The following is a 7712-nucleotide window of genomic DNA, read 5'->3' on the forward strand; positions in this document are numbered from 1 at the left end:
TTTATCTATATGGAAGAGACAGTTAGTGATCTCTAATTTCTGCTCCTTTCCACTTCCTTGGTAGTTAAGTCCCCCTCCCCCAAGTGTTATGTTTGGCACATTGCTAAATGGAATAAAGCTGACATTTGCCAGGCTCCCTTACTACGAGGTATGGTAATATGATTCGGTTCTGGGCTGGACGCAGTGGCTCACACCTGTAATCCCAGCACTTTGGGAGGCCAAGGCTGGAGGATCACTTGAGCCCAGGAGTGTGAGATCAGCCAGGGCAACAGAGCAAAACCTTGCCTCTGCAAAAATTATGAAATAGCTGGGTGTGGTGGCACAGCCTGTAGTCCCAGCTGCTCAGGAGGCTGGAGTGGGAGGATCCTTGAGCCTGGGAAGTCGAGGCTTTAGTCAGCCATGATTGTGCCACTGCACTCCAGCCTGGGTGACAGAATGAGACTCCATTTCAGAAAAAAATAATAAAGTTCTGGCCAGTGAGATGACAGCTTCCAGGAAACCCTATAAAAGATAGCTGGCATGCACCCATTGCCAATTCTTTCTCTCTTCCACATTTCTCTTGGTTGGAATAGCAGTGCAATGGCTGGAGCTATGGCAGCTGCCTAGGACCATGAGATATCCTGGGAGTGGAAGCCATACATGTTAGAGCAACAAGACAGAAGTCTTGGTTCACAACACTGTGGTGTGCCATACTAGCTCTGGGATACTACATACATTATTTCTGAGAGAGAAATAAACTGTTTTATTGTGGAGGGATCTCCTTTACTCCCAGCCAAACCTAATCCTTATCCTACAACCTGTGTCCTTGAAATTTTCCAATGGACTACCAGCCCTGAAGAGCAAGGACTGATTCTTGTTCACCTGTGCACGTCTAGTGCCCTTTCTTCAGATTATATCCATGGATACGAGGCAAATTTCACTTTGACCCTAGTCAGGTTGGTTCCTTTCCACAAATAGTCCACTAGACCTTCAGGGTAACACTATTAGGCTTTGCCAGTCCACTCACTTTCTTTCTTTTCTTTCTTTTTTTTTTTTTTTTTGAGACAGAGTTTCGCTCTTGTTGCCTAGGCTGGAGTGCAATGGCGCAGTCTTGGCTCACCACAACCCTCCTGGGTTCAAACGATTCTCCTGCCTCAGCCTCCCGAGTAGCTGGGATTACAAGCATGTGCCACCACACCCAGCTAATTTTGTATTTTTAGTAGATACGAGGTTTCTCCATGTTGGTCAGGCTGGTCTCAAACTCCCAAACTCAGGTGATCCTCCTGCCTCGGCCTCCCAAAGTGCTGGGATTACATGTATGAGCCACCGTGCCCAGCCTGACTCACTTTCTTACTCATGCAAGCACGGTTTCCAGCCCACTCTATTCTGCTCAGATCCTCTCACTCTCAGGCTGACCTAGCTGCTAAGATTCAGAAAAATCGAAGTGTTTAAGCCAATAGTTGCCTGTTCTTCCCAACACCAACTGAAAGGCTCACCTTTTCCTCTCCTTGCCTCTTGTTATAGCAGGGGTTGCTGTTTCTTCCATCAAAGGTGAGGCTCTCATTCTTGCCTTGCATCTTGGCCAAGAGTCCTTGGTAGGAACATAGAACTGTCTATCATCCCTTCATTCTCCTGTCTCAATCTCCAGCTCTTTCAGATCTTTTCTACTGATTCCATAATATGCACAAGTCATGTTCAGTAAGAACAAAACAACACACATACACAGCCTTAACACGTCATCTCCACTCGTATCCCCTTTGCAAGTAAACTTCTCCAAAGAATGGGCCATACCCACTGTCCCATGGCCTCATTTCCTGTTCATTCTTCACCCCAATCAGTGTCATCACCCAAGACGCTCCTGTTGCTAATGTCAGCAGACGTGTTTCCGTCCTCTTCTTTCCCTCTCAGCAGTGGTGAATCATGTTAGCTGCCATGCCTTGGCTTCCGGTGGACCTGGCCTCTTCCTCATACCTCTGCAGAGCCTTCCTCTTCTGCTCAGTTATTCACATAATGGTTGGCCGGAAGGTACTAGATGCACTCTTTTTTCTCACTCTGTCCTCTTCACTACCTGACCGCCTCCTGTGGCTAATTTTTGTATTTTTAGTAGAGACAGGGTATCTTTTTTTCCCCCGTTTTTAATCTAGAGAAAGGGAATTGTAACACCTGTTTCACGGGGTTGTTGTGAAGATTAAATGATATCTACACAATGTGCCCAACAGAGTTCCCTGTGCATAAAATTGCATATCATATACTCAGATACTCTTAGTCCCTTCTTCTTCCTGTAACCAACAGGAACCAACCACTGGTGAACCACAAGACAGAGAATTCCTGACCCAGTCCTCAGCCACAGTCTGCCTGTACTTCCTGCTCTCTGGGTTCTCGTGGTGGCTACCTGTTGCATGGTGGTCAAGGATGACGTCTTCTCGGTAATCCATGCTCTTTGTCTTACCCGTTTCCCAGTAAAAACAGAAAAGGTGACATAAATAAGAAATAGGACATCAAGGCCAGGTGCAGTGGTTCACGCTTGTAATCCCAGCGTGTTGGGAGGCCAAGGAGAGTGGATCATTTGAGGTCAGGGGTTCAAGACCAGCATGGCAAACATGGTAAAACCCTATCTCTACTAAAAATACAAAAAGTAGCCGGGCGTGGTGGCAGGTGCCTGTCATCCCAGCAACTTGGGAGTCTGAGGCAGGAGGATCGCTTGAGCCTTGGAGGCGGAGGTTACAGTGAGCTGAGGTCATGCCACTGCCCTCTCCAATCTGGACAACAGAGTGAGTCCCTGTTTCCAAAAAAAAAAAAAAAAACCAAGCACATCGAGGGGTGGGGCTGGGCGAATTCTAAGACTATCATCAATTACTTTCAAGCAAGGCAATTTGGCTGGGCGCAGTGGCTCATGCCTGTAATCCCAGCACTTTGGGAAGCCGAGGCAGGCGGATCACTTAAGGTCAGGAGTTCAACACCAGCCTGGACAACATGGTAAAACCCTGTCTTTACTAAAAATACAAAAATTAGCTGGGCATGATGGTACATGCCTGTAATCCTAGCTACTCAGGAGGCTGAGGTGAGAGAATGGCTTGAGCCTGGGGGACGGAGGTTGCAGTGAGGTGAGATCATGCCACTGCACTCCAGCCTGGGCGATAGAGTGAGACTCTGTCTCAAAATAAATAAATAAGTAAATAAATAAGCAACTTAATCATTCCATTTTTATGTAATGCCTCCCTAGGCACAATGCCTGAGACTACAGACTGGGACAGACAATGGAAATAAGCAAAGGGTGAAAAACACATTTCCTGATGCCTCCAACCTGCCAGCCTAAGGAAGTCTAACTAGACACAGCGGTTCTCAGTCTCATCAGCGCCAACTCCCCTAAATATATAAATATACTTTTATAGTATACAAATGTGATAAATACACTGTGTTTATTAATCATCAGTGATATATAAATTTTATTTTATTTTTTATTGCCACGTCCAACCTGGGCAACATAGTAAGACCCTCATCTCTCTAAAAAAAAAAAATGCTTGAACAAGGGATCTCTCTGTATTTGTTTTTACAGCTGTATATGAATCTACAATTATCTCCAGAAAAATCTGAATTAAAAATGAGATGTGGCCGGGTGTGGCAGCTCACATTTTGGGAGGCTGAGGCAGGTGGATCACTTGAGGTCAGGAGTTCGAGACCAGCCTATCAACATGGTGAAACCCCATTCCTACTAAAAATACAAAAAATTACCTGGGCGTGGTGGCGGGTGCCTGTAATCCCAGCTACTTAGGAGGCTGAGCCAGGAGAATCACTTGAACCCGGGAGGCGGAAGTTGCAGTGAGCCAAGATAGCGACAGTGCACTCCAGTCTGGGCAACAAGAGTGAAGCTCCGTCTCAAAAAAAGAAAAAAAGAAAAAAAAGATGCAGCTCATGGAACGTGCCTGCAGTTCTTGGAGTTCCTGCAGCTCTTGGGGTTCCTGTGTCTTTTTTCGCTGTCCGAGCTGGACCTACACACCAGCAACCATGTCTAAGGGACCTACAGTTGGTACTGATCTTGGCACCACCTACTTTTGTGTGGGTGTTTTCCAACATGGAAAAGTAGAGGCAATTGCCAATGATCAGGGAAGCTGAACTACTCCAAGCTATGTTGCCTTTACAGACACCAAATGATTGGTTGGTGATACCACAAAGAATCAAGTTGCAGTGAACCCCAGCAACACAGTGTTCAGTGCCAAATGTCTGATTGGATGCAGATCTCATGATGCTGTTGTCCAGTGTGATGTAAAGCATTGGCCCTTCATGGTGGTGAATGAAGCTGGCACGCCCAAGGTCCAAGGAGGATACAGGGGAGAGACAAAAAGCTACTACCCAGAGATGTCCTCTGTGGTTCTGACAAAGATGAAGGACATTGCAGACGCTGATCTTGGGAAAACAGTTACCAATGCTATGGTCACAGTGCCAGCTGACTTTAACAACTCTCAGCATCAGGCTACCAAAGATGCTGGAACTATTGCTGGTCTCAATGTACTTAGAATTATCGATGAGACAACTGCAGGTGCTATTGCTTATGGCTTAGACAGAAAAAGGTTGGAGCTGAAATAATTATGCTGATCTTTGAATCAGCATAATTCTGATTGGGAGGTGGCACTTTTGATGTGTCAGTCCTCACTATTGAGAATGGGATCTTTGAAGTCAAATCTACAGCTGGAATGCCAGGCATGGTGGCTCATGCCTATAATCCTGGCACTTTGGGAGGCCGAGGTGGGCAGATCACTTGAGGTCAGGAGTTCAAGACCAGCCTGGCCAAAGTGGTGAAACCCCATCTCTACTAAAATACAAAAATTAGCCAGGTGTGGTGGTGTGCACCTGTAATCCCAGCTACTTGGTAGGCTGAGATAGGAGAATCACTTGAACCCAGGAGGCAGAGTTTGCAGTGAGCCAAGGTCATGCCACTGCACTCCAGCCTGGGCAACAGAACAAGACTCCATCTCAAAAAAAAAAAAAAAATTTACACCTGGAGAACTCACTTGGGTGGAGAAGACTTTGACAACCTAATAGTCAACCATCTTATTGCTGAGTTCAAGGGCAAGCATAAGAAGGATGTCAGTGAGGCTGAGCGTCGTGGCTCCCACCTGTAATCCCAGCACTTTGGGAGGCCGAGGCGGGCAGATCACGAGGTCAGGGGTTTGAGACCAGCCTGACCAACATGGTGAAACCCCATCTCTACTAAAAATACAAAAATTAGCCGGGTGTGGTGGCATGCGCCTGTAGTCCCAGCTACTCGGGAGGCTGAGGCAAGAGAATCGCTTGAACCCAGGAGGCGGAGCTTGCAGTGAACCGAGATCACACCACTGTACTCCAGGCTGGGCAACAGAGCAAGACTCCGTCTCAAAAAAAAAAAAAAAAATTAAAAAAATAAATAAATAAAAAAGAAGGATGTCAGTGAGAACAAAAGAGCTATCTCACACTTTCGTATGGTTTGTGACTGTGGTAAGTATAACTCTCTCTTCCAGCACCCAGGCCAGTATCGAGATTGATTCTGTCTATGAAGCAATCGACTTCTATACCTCCATTACCAATGCCTGATTTGAAGAATCGACCTGAAGGACTGACTTGTTCCATGGCACCATGGACCCCGTAGAGAAAGCCCTTTGAGACACCAAACTCAACAAGTCACAGATTCATGATATTGTCCTGGTTGGTGGTTCTACTCATATCCGTAACCTTCAGAAGCTTCTCCAAGACTTCTTCAATGGAAAAGAACTGAAGAGGAGCATCAATCCTGATGAAGCTGTTGCTTATGGCACAGCTGTCCAGGCAGCCCCCCTACCTGGAGACAAGTCTGAAAATGTTCCAGATTTGCTTCTGTTGGATGTCACTCCTCTTTCCATTGGTATTGAAACTGCTGACGGAGTCACAACTGTCCTCATTAAGTGTAATGCTACCATTTTTACCAAGCAGACACAGAATTTCACTGCTTACAACCAGCCTGGTGTGCTTATTCAGGTTTATAAAGATGAGCATTCCATGACCAAGGATTACAGCCTGTTTGGCAAGTTTTGGGGCTTTTTAAATTTTTTTTTAAATGAAGAAAAGATGTTTATTTTGGCTCATGGTTCTGCAGGCTGTACAGGAAGCGTGGTGCAAACATCTCGTTTATGGCATGAGCCTTAGGGAGCTTACAATCATGGTGGAAGTTGAAGGGGAGCAGTGTATCACATGGCCATAGAGTGAAGAGGAGGATCCCAGACTCTTTTAAACAACCAGATCTCACATCAACTAACTGAGCAAGAACTCACTCATCGCCAAGGGAATGGTGCTAAGTCATTCATGAGGGATCCACCCTCATGACCAAATCACCTCCCACCAGGTCCCAGCTTCACCTCTGGGAATCAAATTTCAACATGACGTTTAGAGATAGAAAACATCCAAACCACATCACAAGGTCTCTAGATGGGTTTTTTTACTGGAAATTTCCATTTCTAAGTGTGATATGTAAAAGAAACATAAGGGGAAGAATTTTGAGATGCATTTTCATCTTATTTTATCACAAATTTATTGAGATATTCGTAAATACAATAAACGTCATTCTTTTAAAGTATACAATTTGACATGTTTTGGTATATATGCAGTGATACACAACTATCACTGTTTTCTAATATTATAATAGTTTGGCTGGGCGTGGTGGCTCATACCTGTAATCCCAGCACTTTGGGAGGCTAAGGCCAGCGGATCACTTCAGATCAGGAGTTCAAGACCAGCCTGGTCATCATGGTGAAACCCCGTGTCTACCAAAAATATGAAAATCAGCCAGGCATGGTGGTGGGCAACTGTAGTTCCAGCTACTCGGGAGGCTGAGGCAGGAGAATTGCTTGAACGTGGGAGGCAGAAACAGAGGTTTCAGTGAGCCGAGATCATGCCACTGCACTCCAGCCTGGGCAACAAGAGCAAAACTCTGTCTCAAAAACAAACAACCAACCACCACAAAAAATATTATAATAGTTTGATCAACCTGAAAAGAAATCCCATATCCACTAGCCGTCGTTCTCCATTCACCTATTCCTCCCTCTAGAGAACATCAGTCTACTTTCTGTCTCTATGGATTGGCAAGTTTGAACTCACAGGCCTACTTCCTGCACTCCACTGTTCCTCAGATCAAAGTCACTTTTGACACTGATGCCAATGGCATCCTCAATGTCTCTGCTGTGGACAAGAGTACAGAAAAAGAGAACAAGATTACTGTCACTAATGACAAGAGCCATTTGGACAAGGAGATATTGAGTTGTGGTCCAGGAAGCTGAGAAGTGCAAAGCTGAAGATAAGAAGCAGAGGGACAAAGTGTCATCCAAGAATTCACTTGAGTCCCATGCATTCAACATGAAAGCACTGTTGAAGATGCATTCAACATGAAAGCACTGTTGAAGATGCATTCAACATGAAAGCACTGTTGAAGATGCATTCAACATGAAAGCACTGTTGAAGCATCGTTACTCTTCGAGGCAAGATTAACGATGCAGACAAACAGAAGATTCTTGACAAGTGTAATGACATTATCAACAGAATCAGACTGCAGTGAAGGAAGAATTTGAACATTAGCAGAAAGAGCTGGAGATAGTCTGCAACCCCATCATTACCAAGTTGTACCAGAGTGCAAGAGGCACTCAGGAGGAATGCCTGCGGGATTCCCTGGTGGGGGAGCTCCTCCCTCTGTTGGTGCTTCCTCAGGGCCCACCATTGACGAGGTTAATTAA

The 7712-nt window shown here is 45.5% G+C and overlaps 1 pseudogene; it reads left to right on the forward strand.

Annotated features, from left to right (window-relative positions):
• Positions 1-3984: 3984 nt before the first annotated feature.
• Positions 3985-7712, forward strand: LOC112630337 (annotated as a pseudogene).

The sequence above is a fragment of the Theropithecus gelada genome, chromosome 8, assembly GCF_003255815.1.
Source record: "Theropithecus gelada isolate Dixy chromosome 8, Tgel_1.0, whole genome shotgun sequence".
NCBI lineage: Eukaryota > Metazoa > Chordata > Mammalia > Primates > Cercopithecidae > Theropithecus > Theropithecus gelada.